Here is a 19,848-nt window from a genome sequence, read left to right as displayed (position 1 = left end):
GGAGCCTTTTCAGGCGGCGTCCGGGCTCCCTCCGGCTGGCTGGCGTCGGAGGTAGGGGCCTCTTGGGCCGAAGAAGCCTCTGGATGAGCCTTCCTGGAGGTCCCTGGGTCCTGAGCCTTCCTGGCTGCCTTCTCTGGCTTGCTTGCCATGGCTGGTTCCTGCTTGAGTTCCCGGAGCTGGATCTTGGATTCTTCTCCGGGTGTCTTCTCCCGCTGTGTTCCTCCTCGAAGTTCCTCTGGTCTCCCCAAGTCTTCTCCGAGCCTTCGTCTTCTTGCTTCTTTCTGCCAAGCTCTTCTTCCGTCCGATCTCCCTCTTTCGGTCTCGGCTGGGCTTCGGAGCTTGTCTCCCTGATCGTATCTCGTCAAGTGTAGCTAGCTCAGTTTGTTCTGATAAGAACAGATACTACACTTGATCTTAGCCAAAAGGCCGAGAAGCGATAACCAGAATTGGTTTGGGCCTCGAGTGGCACCCTGGCCTATGCCGGACACATCTTAGGGAGAGAGAGCGAGAGGGAGACAAACCCACGCCTACACAAGACATTTTGTCACCCAAGCCAACCCTTGAAAAGGCTGCTTTGCAGAGCCAAAACAAGAAGAATGGTGCGTTTTGCAGCCGCCGCCCACTGCAATGAATCTGAATAACTCCTCCTTTAGGGCGCAAGCAACTCCCCTCCCCCTTGCAGTCTTTCCAATTCACGATACAAAAAGACGGACAGGACAGGTTGCCTGACTTTCCGTCACTGCCACCCTTTGCCATCCTTACCCGTAGAAAGCCCTTTCATCATCCCCAAACCCTAATCTTTTCCCTTTCCTTCCCAGCCCCCAAACCCTGCCCTCTGTACCTTTCTCACCACCCGCTTCCCTTCTCCTGTCATCCCCCTACCACCCGGGAAAAAAAGAGATTGCCCCCTCCTTCCACTAGCCCACCCTCCCACCCAAAGAACAACTTCTTCTGCGCAGCTTGTTTTCTAGGCAGCAGCGCTATTGTGATGTCATCGGGGGGCATTGTGACAAGCCGCCAGTGTTCCGTCTCTTCATGTTGTGCACAGTTCAAACGGAAAATACATCAACAGGCAGACTACAGAAAAGCTTACTATCAAAGGTTAGAGGGGGGCTTTCTCAGAGGGCTTTTTACAGTTTTTCTATTCCCAATTAGCCGTTTAAGTGTACTTATTGAAAGTAGTAATTCTTTCATAGGCCGCCCTTTCTTAGTATTTGACGTTCCTTATATTGCGGTATGAGGCTTCGCAGTAGGTTGCAAACATTCATCACCCATGACTGTCCCCAATTGAGCTCAGAAGCTCAATGTCTATCATGACCTCTCTTTTAGAATGTCCAAGAGCAAGCAAACTATTCCTCCAGGAGAGGGCGCCAACAGACTACTAAAGAGATCATCATTACTCAAAGAAAACCCCAAAAACCAATGCATGATAGGAATAAACAGGTAACTTTCTTTGGAGTGGAAGCGGAGAGATCGCACCAGATGCCAATTCTAGATGTTATCACACCTGTGGTCACTGCAGCAGCAGGTGAATCCACTTTGTCCAAAAGGGATCTATTCCATTCAATTGCAAATGATCTAGATAAGACAGAGAACTGCAGCACGGGGACATAGCCGAGTTGGTCAGGTTGAGTGGTGATGAGTTTGCTATTTGGATGAATAAAGAAAGTCAAAAGTGTGAAAGATAAAAAACAAAAGGAGGAAGTGTGAAAAGTGAATGGGCCAAATTGAGGTGCATATGAAGACGTATGCTTTCTTCCAATTCATTAAATCGGGCTAATATGAATCAGGTGAATTGAGTTCTGCTTTTGGAAACTGGGTTAAGAAGGGGTGCACCGTTCCTGGAGGTACTGCAATACCAGGTCAATGCGTGGAGTGGACAGAGCAAGCTCTTTTTCCATCTCCCTGTTCTAAAAATCCATTTAATATATGGTCCCCAGATAGGGGACGTATCAGATATTAAACTGATAAGAACAGATACTACACTTGATCTTAGCCAAAAGGCCGAGAAGCGATAACCAGAATTGGTTTGGGCCTCGAGTGGCACCCTGGCCTATGCCGGACACATCTTAGGGAGAGAGAGCGAGAGGGAGACAAACCCACGCCTACACAAGACATTTTGTCACCCAAGCCAACCCTTGAAAAGGCTGCTTTGCAGAGCCAAAACAAGAAGAATGGTGCGTTTTGCAGCCGCCGCCCACTGCAATGAATCTGAATAACTCCTCCTTTAGGGCGCAAGCAACTCCCCTCCCCCTTGCAGTCTTTCCAATTCACGATACAAAAAGACGGACAGGACAGGTTGCCTGACTTTCCGTCACTGCCACCCTTTGCCATCCTTACCCGTAGAAAGCCCTTTCATCATCCCCAAACCCTAATCTTTTCCCTTTCCTTCCCAGCCCCCAAACCCTGCCCTCTGTACCTTTCTCACCACCCGCTTCCCTTCTCCTGTCATCCCCCTACCACCCGGGAAAAAAAGAGATTGCCCCCTCCTTCCACTAGCCCACCCTCCCACCCAAAGAACAACTTCTTCTGCGCAGCTTGTTTTCTAGGCAGCAGCGCTATTGTGATGTCATCGGGGGGCATTGTGACAAGCCGCCAGTGTTCCGTCTCTTCATGTTGTGCACAGTTCAAACGGAAAATACATCAACAGGCAGACTACAGAAAAGCTTACTATCAAAGGTTAGAGGGGGGCTTTCTCAGAGGGCTTTTTACAGTTTTTCTATTCCCAATTAGCCGTTTAAGTGTACTTATTGAAAGTAGTAATTCTTTCATAGGCCGCCCTTTCTTAGTATTTGACGTTCCTTATATTGCGGTATGAGGCTTCGCAGTAGGTTGCAAACATTCATCACCCATGACTGTCCCCAATTGAGCTCAGAAGCTCAATGTCTATCATGACCTCTCTTTTAGAATGTCCAAGAGCAAGCAAACTATTCCTCCAGGAGAGGGCGCCAACAGACTACTAAAGAGATCATCATTACTCAAAGAAAACCCCAAAAACCAATGCATGATAGGAATAAACAGGTAACTTTCTTTGGAGTGGAAGCGGAGAGATCGCACCAGATGCCAATTCTAGATGTTATCACACCTGTGGTCACTGCAGCAGCAGGTGAATCCACTTTGTCCAAAAGGGATCTATTCCATTCAATTGCAAATGATCTAGATAAGACAGAGAACTGCAGCACGGGGACATAGCCGAGTTGGTCAGGTTGAGTGGTGATGAGTTTGCTATTTGGATGAATAAAGAAAGTCAAAAGTGTGAAAGATAAAAAACAAAAGGAGGAAGTGTGAAAAGTGAATGGGCCAAATTGAGGTGCATATGAAGACGTATGCTTTCTTCCAATTCATTAAATCGGGCTAATATGAATCAGGTGAATTGAGTTCTGCTTTTGGAAACTGGGTTAAGAAGGGGTGCACCGTTCCTGGAGGTACTGCAATACCAGGTCAATGCGTGGAGTGGACAGAGCAAGCTCTTTTTCCATCTCCCTGTTCTAAAAATCCATTTAATATATGGTCCCCAGATAGGGGACGTATCAGATATTAAACTGATAAGAACAGATACTACACTTGATCTTAGCCAAAAGGCCGAGAAGCGATAACCAGAATTGGTTTGGGCCTCGAGTGGCACCCTGGCCTATGCCGGACACATCTTAGGGAGAGAGAGCGAGAGGGAGACAAACCCACGCCTACACAAGACATTTTGTCACCCAAGCCAACCCTTGAAAAGGCTGCTTTGCAGAGCCAAAACAAGAAGAATGGTGCGTTTTGCAGCCGCCGCCCACTGCAATGAATCTGAATAACTCCTCCTTTAGGGCGCAAGCAACTCCCCTCCCCCTTGCAGTCTTTCCAATTCACGATACAAAAAGACGGACAGGACAGGTTGCCTGACTTTCCGTCACTGCCACCCTTTGCCATCCTTACCCGTAGAAAGCCCTTTCATCATCCCCAAACCCTAATCTTTTCCCTTTCCTTCCCAGCCCCCAAACCCTGCCCTCTGTACCTTTCTCACCACCCGCTTCCCTTCTCCTGTCATCCCCCTACCACCCGGGAAAAAAAGAGATTGCCCCCTCCTTCCACTAGCCCACCCTCCCACCCAAAGAACAACTTCTTCTGCGCAGCTTGTTTTCTAGGCAGCAGCGCTATTGTGATGTCATCGGGGGGCATTGTGACAAGCCGCCAGTGTTCCGTCTCTTCATGTTGTGCACAGTTCAAACGGAAAATACATCAACAGGCAGACTACAGAAAAGCTTACTATCAAAGGTTAGAGGGGGGCTTTCTCAGAGGGCTTTTTACAGTTTTTCTATTCCCAATTAGCCGTTTAAGTGTACTTATTGAAAGTAGTAATTCTTTCATAGGCCGCCCTTTCTTAGTATTTGACGTTCCTTATATTGCGGTATGAGGCTTCGCAGTAGGTTGCAAACATTCATCACCCATGACTGTCCCCAATTGAGCTCAGAAGCTCAATGTCTATCATGACCTCTCTTTTAGAATGTCCAAGAGCAAGCAAACTATTCCTCCAGGAGAGGGCGCCAACAGACTACTAAAGAGATCATCATTACTCAAAGAAAACCCCAAAAACCAATGCATGATAGGAATAAACAGGTAACTTTCTTTGGAGTGGAAGCGGAGAGATCGCACCAGATGCCAATTCTAGATGTTATCACACCTGTGGTCACTGCAGCAGCAGGTGAATCCACTTTGTCCAAAAGGGATCTATTCCATTCAATTGCAAATGATCTAGATAAGACAGAGAACTGCAGCACGGGGACATAGCCGAGTTGGTCAGGTTGAGTGGTGATGAGTTTGCTATTTGGATGAATAAAGAAAGTCAAAAGTGTGAAAGATAAAAAACAAAAGGAGGAAGTGTGAAAAGTGAATGGGCCAAATTGAGGTGCATATGAAGACGTATGCTTTCTTCCAATTCATTAAATCGGGCTAATATGAATCAGGTGAATTGAGTTCTGCTTTTGGAAACTGGGTTAAGAAGGGGTGCACCGTTCCTGGAGGTACTGCAATACCAGGTCAATGCGTGGAGTGGACAGAGCAAGCTCTTTTTCCATCTCCCTGTTCTAAAAATCCATTTAATATATGGTCCCCAGATAGGGGACGTATCAGATATTAAACTGATAAGAACAGATACTACACTTGATCTTAGCCAAAAGGCCGAGAAGCGATAACCAGAATTGGTTTGGGCCTCGAGTGGCACCCTGGCCTATGCCGGACACATCTTAGGGAGAGAGAGCGAGAGGGAGACAAACCCACGCCTACACAAGACATTTTGTCACCCAAGCCAACCCTTGAAAAGGCTGCTTTGCAGAGCCAAAACAAGAAGAATGGTGCGTTTTGCAGCCGCCGCCCACTGCAATGAATCTGAATAACTCCTCCTTTAGGGCGCAAGCAACTCCCCTCCCCCTTGCAGTCTTTCCAATTCACGATACAAAAAGACGGACAGGACAGGTTGCCTGACTTTCCGTCACTGCCACCCTTTGCCATCCTTACCCGTAGAAAGCCCTTTCATCATCCCCAAACCCTAATCTTTTCCCTTTCCTTCCCAGCCCCCAAACCCTGCCCTCTGTACCTTTCTCACCACCCGCTTCCCTTCTCCTGTCATCCCCCTACCACCCGGGAAAAAAAGAGATTGCCCCCTCCTTCCACTAGCCCACCCTCCCACCCAAAGAACAACTTCTTCTGCGCAGCTTGTTTTCTAGGCAGCAGCGCTATTGTGATGTCATCGGGGGGCATTGTGACAAGCCGCCAGTGTTCCGTCTCTTCATGTTGTGCACAGTTCAAACGGAAAATACATCAACAGGCAGACTACAGAAAAGCTTACTATCAAAGGTTAGAGGGGGGCTTTCTCAGAGGGCTTTTTACAGTTTTTCTATTCCCAATTAGCCGTTTAAGTGTACTTATTGAAAGTAGTAATTCTTTCATAGGCCGCCCTTTCTTAGTATTTGACGTTCCTTATATTGCGGTATGAGGCTTCGCAGTAGGTTGCAAACATTCATCACCCATGACTGTCCCCAATTGAGCTCAGAAGCTCAATGTCTATCATGACCTCTCTTTTAGAATGTCCAAGAGCAAGCAAACTATTCCTCCAGGAGAGGGCGCCAACAGACTACTAAAGAGATCATCATTACTCAAAGAAAACCCCAAAAACCAATGCATGATAGGAATAAACAGGTAACTTTCTTTGGAGTGGAAGCGGAGAGATCGCACCAGATGCCAATTCTAGATGTTATCACACCTGTGGTCACTGCAGCAGCAGGTGAATCCACTTTGTCCAAAAGGGATCTATTCCATTCAATTGCAAATGATCTAGATAAGACAGAGAACTGCAGCACGGGGACATAGCCGAGTTGGTCAGGTTAAGTGGTGATGAGTTTGCTATTTGGATGAATAAAGAAAGTCAAAAGTGTGAAAGATAAAAAACAAAAGGAGGAAGTGTGAAAAGTGAATGGGCCAAATTGAGGTGCATATGAAGACGTATGCTTTCTTCCAATTCATTAAATCGGGCTAATATGAATCAGGTGAATTGAGTTCTGCTTTTGGAAACTGGGTTAAGAAGGGGTGCACCGTTCCTGGAGGTACTGCAATACCAGGTCAATGCGTGGAGTGGACAGAGCAAGCTCTTTTTCCATCTCCCTGTTCTAAAAATCCATTTAATATATGGTCCCCAGATAGGGGACGTATCAGATATTAAACTGATAAGAACAGATACTACACTTGATCTTAGCCAAAAGGCCGAGAAGCGATAACCAGAATTGGTTTGGGCCTCGAGTGGCACCCTGGCCTATGCCGGACACATCTTAGGGAGAGAGAGCGAGAGGGAGACAAACCCACGCCTACACAAGACATTTTGTCACCCAAGCCAACCCTTGAAAAGGCTGCTTTGCAGAGCCAAAACAAGAAGAATGGTGCGTTTTGCAGCCGCCGCCCACTGCAATGAATCTGAATAACTCCTCCTTTAGGGCGCAAGCAACTCCCCTCCCCCTTGCAGTCTTTCCAATTCACGATACAAAAAGACGGACAGGACAGGTTGCCTGACTTTCCGTCACTGCCACCCTTTGCCATCCTTACCCGTAGAAAGCCCTTTCATCATCCCCAAACCCTAATCTTTTCCCTTTCCTTCCCAGCCCCCAAACCCTGCCCTCTGTACCTTTCTCACCACCCGCTTCCCTTCTCCTGTCATCCCCCTACCACCCGGGAAAAAAAGAGATTGCCCCCTCCTTCCACTAGCCCACCCTCCCACCCAAAGAACAACTTCTTCTGCGCAGCTTGTTTTCTAGGCAGCAGCGCTATTGTGATGTCATCGGGGGGCATTGTGACAAGCCGCCAGTGTTCCGTCTCTTCATGTTGTGCACAGTTCAAACGGAAAATACATCAACAGGCAGACTACAGAAAAGCTTACTATCAAAGGTTAGAGGGGGGCTTTCTCAGAGGGCTTTTTACAGTTTTTCTATTCCCAATTAGCCGTTTAAGTGTACTTATTGAAAGTAGTAATTCTTTCATAGGCCGCCCTTTCTTAGTATTTGACGTTCCTTATATTGCGGTATGAGGCTTCGCAGTAGGTTGCAAACATTCATCACCCATGACTGTCCCCAATTGAGCTCAGAAGCTCAATGTCTATCATGACCTCTCTTTTAGAATGTCCAAGAGCAAGCAAACTATTCCTCCAGGAGAGGGCGCCAACAGACTACTAAAGAGATCATCATTACTCAAAGAAAACCCCAAAAACCAATGCATGATAGGAATAAACAGGTAACTTTCTTTGGAGTGGAAGCGGAGAGATCGCACCAGATGCCAATTCTAGATGTTATCACACCTGTGGTCACTGCAGCAGCAGGTGAATCCACTTTGTCCAAAAGGGATCTATTCCATTCAATTGCAAATGATCTAGATAAGACAGAGAACTGCAGCACGGGGACATAGCCGAGTTGGTCAGGTTGAGTGGTGATGAGTTTGCTATTTGGATGAATAAAGAAAGTCAAAAGTGTGAAAGATAAAAAACAAAAGGAGGAAGTGTGAAAAGTGAATGGGCCAAATTGAGGTGCATATGAAGACGTATGCTTTCTTCCAATTCATTAAATCGGGCTAATATGAATCAGGTGAATTGAGTTCTGCTTTTGGAAACTGGGTTAAGAAGGGGTGCACTGTTCCTGGAGGTACTGCAATACCAGGTCAATGCGTGGAGTGGACAGAGCAAGCTCTTTTTCCATCTCCCTGTTCTAAAAATCCATTTAATATATGGTCCCCAGATAGGGGACGTATCAGATATTAAACTGATAAGAACAGATACTACACTTGATCTTAGCCAAAAGGCCGAGAAGCGATAACCAGAATTGGTTTGGGCCTCGAGTGGCACCCTGGCCTATGCCGGACACATCTTAGGGAGAGAGAGCGAGAGGGAGACAAACCCACGCCTACACAAGACATTTTGTCACCCAAGCCAACCCTTGAAAAGGCTGCTTTGCAGAGCCAAAACAAGAAGAATGGTGCGTTTTGCAGCCGCCGCCCACTGCAATGAATCTGAATAACTCCTCCTTTAGGGCGCAAGCAACTCCCCTCCCCCTTGCAGTCTTTCCAATTCACGATACAAAAAGACGGACAGGACAGGTTGCCTGACTTTCCGTCACTGCCACCCTTTGCCATCCTTACCCGTAGAAAGCCCTTTCATCATCCCCAAACCCTAATCTTTTCCCTTTCCTTCCCAGCCCCCAAACCCTGCCCTCTGTACCTTTCTCACCACCCGCTTCCCTTCTCCTGTCATCCCCCTACCACCCGGGAAAAAAAGAGATTGCCCCCTCCTTCCACTAGCCCACCCTCCCACCCAAAGAACAACTTCTTCTGCGCAGCTTGTTTTCTAGGCAGCAGCGCTATTGTGATGTCATCGGGGGGCATTGTGACAAGCCGCCAGTGTTCCGTCTCTTCATGTTGTGCACAGTTCAAACGGAAAATACATCAACAGGCAGACTACAGAAAAGCTTACTATCAAAGGTTAGAGGGGGGCTTTCTCAGAGGGCTTTTTACAGTTTTTCTATTCCCAATTAGCCGTTTAAGTGTACTTATTGAAAGTAGTAATTCTTTCATAGGCCGCCCTTTCTTAGTATTTGACGTTCCTTATATTGCGGTATGAGGCTTCGCAGTAGGTTGCAAACATTCATCACCCATGACTGTCCCCAATTGAGCTCAGAAGCTCAATGTCTATCATGACCTCTCTTTTAGAATGTCCAAGAGCAAGCAAACTATTCCTCCAGGAGAGGGCGCCAACAGACTACTAAAGAGATCATCATTACTCAAAGAAAACCCCAAAAACCAATGCATGATAGGAATAAACAGGTAACTTTCTTTGGAGTGGAAGCGGAGAGATCGCACCAGATGCCAATTCTAGATGTTATCACACCTGTGGTCACTGCAGCAGCAGGTGAATCCACTTTGTCCAAAAGGGATCTATTCCATTCAATTGCAAATGATCTAGATAAGACAGAGAACTGCAGCACGGGGACATAGCCGAGTTGGTCAGGTTGAGTGGTGATGAGTTTGCTATTTGGATGAATAAAGAAAGTCAAAAGTGTGAAAGATAAAAAACAAAAGGAGGAAGTGTGAAAAGTGAATGGGCCAAATTGAGGTGCATATGAAGACGTATGCTTTCTTCCAATTCATTAAATCGGGCTAATATGAATCAGGTGAATTGAGTTCTGCTTTTGGAAACTGGGTTAAGAAGGGGTGCACCGTTCCTGGAGGTACTGCAATACCAGGTCAATGCGTGGAGTGGACAGAGCAAGCTCTTTTTCCATCTCCCTGTTCTAAAAATCCATTTAATATATGGTCCCCAGATAGGGGACGTATCAGATATTAAACTGATAAGAACAGATTTTTGATTTAACAGCATCTTTATTATCATGCACTACTCACAAAAAGGTAACAAACCGTGTACAGCGCCGCAGCCCCGTACACACAGAAATATACAATCCTTCTTACATAGCCATAGAGTACGACGCACTAAACTATACATCACGCTCCTATGCTTATCCATAACACTCAAGCTGAAAGAAAAAGTTAGACAATAAATAACGACGAACCGGCGATTGGGGGATGGGGGTAGGGGAAAAGGGGGATAGGGTGGGGAAATCACAGGCCCGAAGCTTTATTGAAAGACGCACATAACGGGAAAAGGAGGGAGGGGGCATGGAAGAGGTCTAAACCTCCTCCTCGGCGCTGTCGTCCGGACTGTCCATGATGGAATAGTCTCTGAGCAGGCTGTGGATCAGCCTGCGGCAATCCTGGATAGACATCCTCTCCCTCTTCAAGATGAGCCGGTTCCTGGCGACCCAAATAGCGTCCTTAAAGCAGTTCATAAGGCGCCAAGCCTCCTGGATGGCTCCAACGGTGTGAGTCCCAGGGAAGAGTCCATAAAGTACGGAATGGTACGATAGGCTCCCTCTGGGGACGGAGTTCCTCAGGTCATCCTCCAGGGCAACCAACAGGCGCTGTGCGAAACGGCAGTCCCAAAAGGCGTGCAGCGATGTTTCCTCCACGAAGGGGCACCTTGGGCAGTACCGGGTTTTGCACAGGTTCCGGGCGTGCATGAATGACCGGACGGGCAGTCCGCCCTGTATCGCCATCCATGACAAGTCCTTGTGCCCGTTGGTCAGTCCAGCCGATGACACGTTTGTCCAAACAGTCTCCAGTGTGTCGTGATGAAGTCCTGGAATGTTCTCCATTTCGTCCTTGGCTCTGATGAGTTTGTGGATAGTCTTTGGCTTCCACAAATCAGGCTTGAGTCCCTCCAGTTGGTGTTCCCTCACAAACCGAACCACGTCTCCGTAGAACCATGGCGCCGTCCAGTTGTAGGGGAAGGAGCTGTCCCACTTGTCCCAGCCTAACCGTCTCCAAAGGGGGAGCAGGAAGAAGCGAGACATGGACCCACCCGCGGAACCTCTCTTGACTCGCAGAGTTCGGCGAACGCAGTCACATACGAAGGAGGATCGCAGGAGGGTGGGGATATCGGGTACGCCCTTCCCACCCTTGCGAGGATCCTTGTACATGATGCTCCGCTTTACTCTGTCCATCTTGGATCCCCAGACAAAACGAAACACCGTCCTGGTAATGGCCCTGCACACGGTGGCAAGGGGGGGCCAGGCCTGGGCCGTGTACTGCAGCACGGGCAGTACCTCGTTACGCAGGACCAGTGCTTTGCCCTCACAGGTGAGGCGTCTGAGGCTCCACAGACCGATCCGTTGGGTGATCTTGGTCAAGCGTTCCTCCCAGGACTTGAGGGCTGCTCCTTCCTTCCCGAACCAGACTCCAAGAACCTTGATGAAATCCGGCTGGATGCTGAAAGGGAAGGGGGCGGAAGAGGCCGGCTGCCAGTCCCCGAAGAGCATGGCTTCCGACTTCCCGCAGTTGACTTTGGCTCCCGAAGCCCGTCCGAAGGTCTCACAGGTCTGGACGAGGGTGTCGACTGAGCGCCGGTCCGCGCAGAAGACGGTCACGTCGTCCATGTAGAGCGAGCACTTGACCTCGAAGCGTTCTGGTCCTGGTGCGGTGATCCCTCTGATCTCTCCATTCCGCCGGATAGCCTCTGCAAAGAGTTCTATAACACAAACAAAAAGAAGAGGTGACAGAGGACAGCCTTGTCTGACCCCTGAGAGGACCGGGAAGGGGTCAGTCTTCCAGCCGTTTACCAACACCGAGCTGTGAATATCAAAATACATTAGTTGGACATACAAGCAAAACATGTTACCCAAACCTAACCTGTGCAGAGCTTTGCCCAGGAACTCATGGGAAACACGGTCGAAGGCCTTTTCCTGATCCAAAGAGATCAGGGCTGCGTGCACCCGGCGGGCTTTGATGTACTCGACCGTGTCCCGCATGAGAGCCAGGCTGTCTGCGATGCGACGTCCGGGGATGCCGCAGGTCTGATCCGGGTGGATGATCCGTCCGATAACAGTCTTCAATCTCGTTGCCATCGTCTTGGCCAGGATCTTGTAGTCGACGTTCAGAAGGGTGATGGGACGCCAATTCTTCAGGTCGCACCTCTCTCCTTTACGCTTGTACAGGATCGTGACCATTCCTTCCCTCAGAGATGGAGGCATTCTGCCCTCCACCACCATCTCCTCATACAGCCCTAACAGGTTCGGACAGATTAGGTCTCCCAGCGCTACATAGAGCTCTGCTGGGAGGCCGTCACTGCCCGGTGTCCTGCCAGAACTAAAGGATTTGGCGGCCGAGAGCAGCTCGTCCACCGTCAGAGGAACATCCATGGCCGCCGCGTCTGCAGGGTCAAGATGGTTAGTGATACCTGACAGGAACTTATCGGCGGCCTCGGGGTCAGTAGTCTTGCGGGCGTAGAGTTCGCTGTAGAAGTCGCTGACGACCTTCATCACGTTCTCTTTCCCGCGTCGCATGCTGCCACTCTCGTCTCGTAGTTCATTCATGGGCGTGTGACCGGCGTGGAGTTTCCTGAAAAAGAACGAGTTACATTTCTCACCCTTCTCCAGGTTCTCCACTTTGGAACGGAAGACAATTCGCTCGGACTCCTCCTCGAAGTGCCTTTTCAGGCTCCTCTTAGTCTCCTCCAGCTCCTCTCTCACGTCCCAGCCGCATCGAAGAAGGTCCTGCAGGGAACGCAGCTCACGCTGGAGTCTCCTGAAGTCCCTCCTCTTCAGACCCGCCTGTTGTTGACTCTTTGCCTGAAAGAAGAAACGGAACTCGAGTTTAACGTATTCCCACCAGTCAGAAACAGACTGGAAGCCCGCCTTGTAGGCCCGCCACGTGGAGTAGGCAGCTCTAAGCTCCTCCAGAATCTCACCCTTTTCCAGCAGAGAGCAGTTCAGCTTCCAGGAGCCCGGGCCAATGGGGAAGCCATGGCCCAGCACACCTTGAAAGTGAATGGCTCTGTGGTCAGAGAAGAAGCAGGGGACCATCGAGTGCCCACTCCGCCCAACCGCCCGAGAGGTAAACACAAAGTCAATCCTGGAACGCAGCGAGCCATCGGATCGGCACCATGAATAGTTCACGGATCCGTGTCCGATGGAGCCAACAACGTCCACAAGAGAGGCTTCGGTCACCATCTCAATGAGCAGTTTGGATGTGACGTCCAACTTGGCAGCCGTTCCAGAACTGCGTCCATCCTCCTCAATCGGGCAGTTGAAATCCCCGGCCATCACTACCGTCCTGGCGGTAGCGAGCTGAGGGCGCAGGGCTTGGAGGAGCTCCAGTCGATCGCTCTTCACAGGAGAAGCGTACACATTGATGAACCTGACAGGTTCTCCCGCCCAGGTGCCATCCACGAGCAGTAACCTGCCGCAGACGATTTCCTGAACAGAGTCCAATGTGAAGGCGCTTCCCCTGATCAGCACGGCAACCCCCGCGGACCTACAGTCGCCTCCGCCGGACCAGTAGGATGGGCCATGGGTCCACTCCCTGGCCAGATGGTTGAAGGACCTAGAGGAGGGAAGGGAGCATTCCTGCAGGAAAAATACATCACTAGACTGAGTGTTAAGGAACGCAAAAATTGTCTGACGTCGGAACTTGTCTCTGATGCTCCTAACATTAATGGAAAAGGTGTTAATGTTAGCAGTCATTGGAGGAAAGAGAAAGTTAGCGCAGGCGGTGTGCCTTAGTTACCACTCCGGTCGGGCGGTTCTTCCTCTTTGGCACCTGCTGGTAAGGGTATCTCCAGCAGACCCTCTTCTTCTAGCTGATCGAGCAGGGATGGTGCCTCAGTGGCTTCCGACTCCTCCATTTCTTCTTCGGCCACAAGGGACTCCACCATCTGCTCCAACACGTCCGGTTCTGGGAGGAGGCCATCCTCCTCTTCCTGGGGTGGATTGGGATCCACAATGAACAGCTTGGAAGGTTCTGCGACAGGACTATCTTCCACCTTCCTTTTCCTTTGGCCTGTACCTGAGGAGACAAGAGCTGGAAAATCCTCCTCGGTGAAAAGTGCAAGAGTGCTGAGGTCCTCTGCTCTCATGGTCTGGGGAGGGAGAGTGGGCTTTGGGGGGGGGGTGAGGAGACCAACTGAGGAGTAGGGGAATGAGGTGGAGGTAGTGGAATCCTCAGTAGGGTTGGCCGGGGGGGGAGGGGTTTGGACAGGGGTGACAGGGGGGGGGACCAGGGAGGGGGCAACAGTTTTCTTACCCTTTTTCCTGGACTCCGTGGCTGCTGGGGCATCGGCTGGAGCCACGGTCGCCGGGTTCTTGGCCGCCTTGTCCTTGGCCTCTGTGGCCTTGGTCGTAGCTGCCTTGGTCGACGAAGCTGTGACTACCCGATACTGGGTCACCGCGGCAACCCTTGCCCAGGATTTCTCCCGCTGTGGGCAGTCCTTGTAAAGGTGGTCCGCCTGTCCACATAGGTTGCAAGTCTTCTTCTTTGGGCAGTCCTTGGAGCTGTGTCCCGTCACCCGGCAAACCCTGCAGGCGTCCTCCTTGCAGGTCTTCATCGAATGCCCTTTCCCGCCACATTTCCTGCAGTTGTGTGGCATGTCCGGGTAGTAGATGAGACCAAAGGAGTTTCCCAGAGAGAATGTCGGGGGCAGGTGCTGGAGACCATCCTCGGATGCTGGTTCCCTGTAGAGTCGAACGGTTACTGACCACTTACCCGTCCAGAATCCGTTGCCGTTAAGGATGTGGGATGGCTCCCTCACCACTGTGCAGAGACGTCCCAGGAACGTGGAGATGTCTCTTCCTGGGGTGTGCGGGTTCCGCATGGAGACCGTGATCCTCTTCTCATCCCTCTGTATAGGACAGGATCCTAAAAAAGAATGAAAAGGGGAGTCCGGCATCGCTGCGTTCATCGCCTCCCAGTATCTCCTGCAGGCATTCACCGTGGCAAAGGTTACCAGAAAAATGCCAGTCATGAAGGTCTGGACACTCAGGGTTTCCGCCCTGGAGAAGCCCTGATCCAGAATCATCTTCTTGCAGAACACGTCGCTGGACATGTCCGGCAACCTACCATCCACCGCCTTTAGCTTCAGGGCGACCGTCTGCCGCATCCAAGGCTCCAGGGTTGGAGCCTTTTCAGGCGGCGTCCGGGCTCCCTCCGGCTGGCTGGCGTCGGAGGTAGGGGCCTCTTGGGCCGAAGAAGCCTCTGGATGAGCCTTCCTGGAGGTCCCTGGGTCCTGAGCCTTCTTGGCTGCCTTCTCTGGCTTGCTTGCCATGGCTGGTTCCTGCTTGAGTTCCCGGAGCTGGATCTTGGATTCTTCTCCGGGTGTCTTCTCCCGCTGTGTTCCTCCTCGAAGTTCCTCTGGTCTCCCCAAGTCTTCTCCGAGCCTTCGTCTTCTTGCTTCTTTCTGCCAAGCTCTTCTTCCGTCCGATCTCCCTCTTCCGGTCTCGGCTGGGCTTCGGAGCTCGTCTCCCTGATCGTATCTCGTCAAGTGTAGCTAGCTCAGTTTGAACTGATAAGAACAGATACTACACTTGATCTTAGCCAAAAGGCCGAGAAGCGATAACCAGAATTGGTTTGGGCCTCGAGTGGCACCCTGGCCTATGCCGGACACATCTTAGGGAGAGAGAGCGAGAGGGAGACAAACCCACGCCTACACAAGACATTTTGTCACCCAAGCCAACCCTTGAAAAGGCTGCTTTGCAGAGCCAAAACAAGAAGAATGGTGCGTTTTGCAGCCGCCGCCCACTGCAATGAATCTGAATAACTCCTCCTTTAGGGCGCAAGCAACTCCCCTCCCCCTTGCAGTCTTTCCAATTCACGATACAAAAAGACGGACAGGACAGGTTGCCTGACTTTCCGTCACTGCCACCCTTTGCCATCCTTACCCGTAGAAAGCCCTTTCATCATCCCCAAACCCTAATCTTTTCCCTTTCCTTCCCAGCCCCCAAACCCTGCCCTCTGTACCTTTCTCACCACCCGCTTCCCTTCTCCTGTCATCCCCCTACCACCCGGGAAAAAAAGAGATTGCCCCCTCCTTCCACTAGCCCACCCTCCCACCCAAAGAACAACTTCTTCTGCGCAGCTTGTTTTCTAGGCAGCAGCGCTATTGTGATGTCATCGGGGGGCATTGTGACAAGCCGCCAGTGTTCCGTCTCTTCATGTTGTGCACAGTTCAAACGGAAAATACATCAACAGGCAGACTACAGAAAAGCTTACTATCAAAGGTTAGAGGGGGGCTTTCTCAGAGGGCTTTTTACAGTTTTTCTATTCCCAATTAGCCGTTTAAGTGTACTTATTGAAAGTAGTAATTCTTTCATAGGCCGCCCTTTCTTAGTATTTGACGTTCCTTATATTGCGGTATGAGGCTTCGCAGTAGGTTGCAAACATTCATCACCCATGACTGTCCCCAATTGAGCTCAGAAGCTCAATGTCTATCATGACCTCTCTTTTAGAATGTCCAAGAGCAAGCAAACTATTCCTCCAGGAGAGGGCGCCAACAGACTACTAAAGAGATCATCATTACTCAAAGAAAACCCCAAAAACCAATGCATGATAGGAATAAACAGGTAACTTTCTTTGGAGTGGAAGCGGAGAGATCGCACCAGATGCCAATTCTAGATGTTATCACACCTGTGGTCACTGCAGCAGCAGGTGAATCCACTTTGTCCAAAAGGGATCTATTCCATTCAATTGCAAATGATCTAGATAAGACAGAGAACTGCAGCACGGGGACATAGCCGAGTTGGTCAGGTTGAGTGGTGATGAGTTTGCTATTTGGATGAATAAAGAAAGTCAAAAGTGTGAAAGATAAAAAACAAAAGGAGGAAGTGTGAAAAGTGAATGGGCCAAATTGAGGTGCATATGAAGACGTATGCTTTCTTCCAATTCATTAAATCGGGCTAATATGAATCAGGTGAATTGAGTTCTGCTTTTGGAAACTGGGTTAAGAAGGGGTGCACCGTTCCTGGAGGTACTGCAATACCAGGTCAATGCGTGGAGTGGACAGAGCAAGCTCTTTTTCCATCTCCCTGTTCTAAAAATCCATTTAATATATGGTCCCCAGATAGGGGACGTATCAGATATTAAACTGATAAGAACAGATACTACACTTGATCTTAGCCAAAAGGCCGAGAAGCGATAACCAGAATTGGTTTGGGCCTCGAGTGGCACCCTGGCCTATGCCGGACACATCTTAGGGAGAGAGAGCGAGAGGGAGACAAACCCACGCCTACACAAGACATTTTGTCACCCAAGCCAACCCTTGAAAAGGCTGCTTTGCAGAGCCAAAACAAGAAGAATGGTGCGTTTTGCAGCCGCCGCCCACTGCAATGAATCTGAATAACTCCTCCTTTAGGGCGCAAGCAACTCCCCTCCCCCTTGCAGTCTTTCCAATTCACGATACAAAAAGACGGACAGGACAGGTTGCCTGACTTTCCGTCACTGCCACCCTTTGCCATCCTTACCCGTAGAAAGCCCTTTCATCATCCCCAAACCCTAATCTTTTCCCTTTCCTTCCCAGCCCCCAAACCCTGCCCTCTGTACCTTTCTCACCACCCGCTTCCCTTCTCCTGTCATCCCCCTACCACCCGGGAAAAAAAGAGATTGCCCCCTCCTTCCACTAGCCCACCCTCCCACCCAAAGAACAACTTCTTCTGCGCAGCTTGTTTTCTAGGCAGCAGCGCTATTGTGATGTCATCGGGGGGCATTGTGACAAGCCGCCAGTGTTCCGTCTCTTCATGTTGTGCACAGTTCAAACGGAAAATACATCAACAGGCAGACTACAGAAAAGCTTACTATCAAAGGTTAGAGGGGGGCTTTCTCAGAGGGCTTTTTACAGTTTTTCTATTCCCAATTAGCCGTTTAAGTGTACTTATTGAAAGTAGTAATTCTTTCATAGGCCGCCCTTTCTTAGTATTTGACGTTCCTTATATTGCGGTATGAGGCTTCGCAGTAGGTTGCAAACATTCATCACCCATGACTGTCCCCAATTGAGCTCAGAAGCTCAATGTCTATCATGACCTCTCTTTTAGAATGTCCAAGAGCAAGCAAACTATTCCTCCAGGAGAGGGCGCCAACAGACTACTAAAGAGATCATCATTACTCAAAGAAAACCCCAAAAACCAATGCATGATAGGAATAAACAGGTAACTTTCTTTGGAGTGGAAGCGGAGAGATCGCACCAGATGCCAATTCTAGATGTTATCACACCTGTGGTCACTGCAGCAGCAGGTGAATCCACTTTGTCCAAAAGGGATCTATTCCATTCAATTGCAAATGATCTAGATAAGACAGAGAACTGCAGCACGGGGACATAGCCGAGTTGGTCAGGTTGAGTGGTGATGAGTTTGCTATTTGGATGAATAAAGAAAGTCAAAAGTGTGAAAGATAAAAAACAAAAGGAGGAAGTGTGAAAAGTGAATGGGCCAAATTGAGGTGCATATGAAGACGTATGCTTTCTTCCAATTCATTAAATCGGGCTAATATGAATCAGGTGAATTGAGTTCTGCTTTTGGAAACTGGGTTAAGAAGGGGTGCACCGTTCCTGGAGGTACTGCAATACCAGGTCAATGCGTGGAGTGGACAGAGCAAGCTCTTTTTCCATCTCCCTGTTCTAAAAATCCATTTAATATATGGTCCCCAGATAGGGGACGTATCAGATATTAAACTGATAAGAACAGATTTTTTGATTTAATGAAGCTTTCCAAAGCACCGCAAAAAATGCATGACCGAAGTCACACCAAAAACAGTGCAAAGGCTAGGATTCGTGTGGACCCCTCCGTGAGGAGAGGGTCCCCAAAAATCAACCCCGTCCCTCCGAGCCAGAAGGCCACAGCAAGGGTCAGGGATCTTCGGTGCTCCCCCAAGCCGAAGCCTGGTTGAGCCTTGTCGTTGCTCCCAGCGTCCACCCAGGCATCTTACCCAAGTGGAGTAGAGAGCTACTAGTTGTTGGTTTCGCAGCCGAAACTGCCCGGACCGTCAACCGGTGTTGGTTTCTCAGCCCAAGGCTAACCGGACCTCCAACCGGGTGTTGGTTTCTCAGCCGAAGCTGACCCGGACCTCCAACCGGGTGTTGGTTTCTCAGCCGAAGCTGACCCGGACCTCCAACCGGGTGTTGGTTTCTCAGCCCAAAGCTGAACGGACCTCCGACCATGATTATAAAAATTTCCCTTCCTAGCCAGAAGGCCGGGATAGAGCAATATGCTCAGAAAGTATGAAAGGGCAAGGTACGGTGTGCTACAGAGCCCAAGGCTCGCCGGGGTCCCAAGCCAGCAAGCTCAGACTCACTCCAGGGTCGTCAGTCCTGGGGCACATTGCACCATAGCCCCCACACTTACTCAGTCTAATAGCCTCGATCCTGGTAGGGCCATGTTTTCCTCTAGATGAATATACTATACATCAAGAGTACTAGCAAGCGCAACCTTCCAGTGTGCATTGCATCTGCCGAGCCTCACAGATACTACACTTGATCTTAGCCAAAAGGCCGAGAAGCGATAACCAGAATTGGTTTGGGCCTCGAGTGGCACCCTGGCCTATGCCGGACACATCTTAGGGAGAGAGAGCGAGAGGGAGACAAACCCACGCCTACACAAGACATTTTGTCACCCAAGCCAACCCTTGAAAAGGCTGCTTTGCAGAGCCAAAACAAGAAGAATGGTGCGTTTTGCAGCCGCCGCCCACTGCAATGAATCTGAATAACTCCTCCTTTAGGGCGCAAGCAACTCCCCTCCCCCTTGCAGTCTTTCCAATTCACGATACAAAAAGACGGACAGGACAGGTTGCCTGACTTTCCGTCACTGCCACCCTTTGCCATCCTTACCCGTAGAAAGCCCTTTCATCATCCCCAAACCCTAATCTTTTCCCTTTCCTTCCCAGCCCCCAAACCCTGCCCTCTGTACCTTTCTCACCACCCGCTTCCCTTCTCCTGTCATCCCCCTACCACCCGGGAAAAAAAGAGATTGC

General features: G+C 49.8%; 7 non-coding genes and 4 pseudogenes across 7 annotated transcripts; all 11 read right to left on the bottom strand.

Annotated features, from left to right (window-relative positions):
• Nucleotides 1–334: 334 nt before the first annotated feature.
• Nucleotides 335–438, bottom strand: LOC142266728 (U2 spliceosomal RNA; annotated as a pseudogene).
• Nucleotides 439–1,825: 1,387 nt separating this feature from the next.
• Nucleotides 1,826–2,016, bottom strand: LOC142266702 (U2 spliceosomal RNA). Its single transcript, XR_012732724.1, has one exon. It is a non-coding gene; the product is annotated as a U2 spliceosomal RNA (small nuclear RNA).
• Nucleotides 2,017–3,403: 1,387 nt separating this feature from the next.
• LOC142266701 (U2 spliceosomal RNA) lies at nucleotides 3,404–3,594 on the bottom strand. The gene has a single exon (XR_012732723.1). It is a non-coding gene; the product is annotated as a U2 spliceosomal RNA (small nuclear RNA).
• Nucleotides 3,595–4,981: 1,387 nt separating this feature from the next.
• On the bottom strand, nucleotides 4,982–5,172 carry LOC142266700 (U2 spliceosomal RNA). The gene has a single exon (XR_012732722.1). It is a non-coding gene; the product is annotated as a U2 spliceosomal RNA (small nuclear RNA).
• Nucleotides 5,173–6,559: 1,387 nt separating this feature from the next.
• On the bottom strand, nucleotides 6,560–6,750 carry LOC142266699 (U2 spliceosomal RNA). The gene has a single exon (XR_012732721.1). It is a non-coding gene; the product is annotated as a U2 spliceosomal RNA (small nuclear RNA).
• Nucleotides 6,751–8,137: 1,387 nt separating this feature from the next.
• On the bottom strand, nucleotides 8,138–8,328 carry LOC142266697 (U2 spliceosomal RNA). The gene has a single exon (XR_012732719.1). It is a non-coding gene; the product is annotated as a U2 spliceosomal RNA (small nuclear RNA).
• Nucleotides 8,329–9,715: 1,387 nt separating this feature from the next.
• LOC142266717 (U2 spliceosomal RNA) lies at nucleotides 9,716–9,919 on the bottom strand (annotated as a pseudogene).
• A 5,440-nt stretch (nucleotides 9,920–15,359) lies between these two features.
• LOC142266725 (U2 spliceosomal RNA) lies at nucleotides 15,360–15,449 on the bottom strand (annotated as a pseudogene).
• A 1,387-nt stretch (nucleotides 15,450–16,836) lies between these two features.
• On the bottom strand, nucleotides 16,837–17,027 carry LOC142266698 (U2 spliceosomal RNA). The gene has a single exon (XR_012732720.1). It is a non-coding gene; the product is annotated as a U2 spliceosomal RNA (small nuclear RNA).
• Nucleotides 17,028–18,414: 1,387 nt separating this feature from the next.
• LOC142266722 (U2 spliceosomal RNA) lies at nucleotides 18,415–18,612 on the bottom strand. The gene has a single exon (XR_012732740.1). It is a non-coding gene; the product is annotated as a U2 spliceosomal RNA (small nuclear RNA).
• Nucleotides 18,613–19,254: 642 nt separating this feature from the next.
• Nucleotides 19,255–19,381, bottom strand: LOC142266730 (U2 spliceosomal RNA; annotated as a pseudogene).
• Between the last annotated feature and the right edge of the window lie 467 nt (nucleotides 19,382–19,848).

The sequence above is a fragment of the Anomaloglossus baeobatrachus genome, unplaced genomic scaffold (assembly GCF_048569485.1).
Source record: "Anomaloglossus baeobatrachus isolate aAnoBae1 unplaced genomic scaffold, aAnoBae1.hap1 Scaffold_2906, whole genome shotgun sequence".
Lineage (NCBI taxonomy): Eukaryota > Metazoa > Chordata > Amphibia > Anura > Aromobatidae > Anomaloglossus > Anomaloglossus baeobatrachus.
This window is presented reverse-complemented; position numbering and strand designations above follow the sequence as displayed.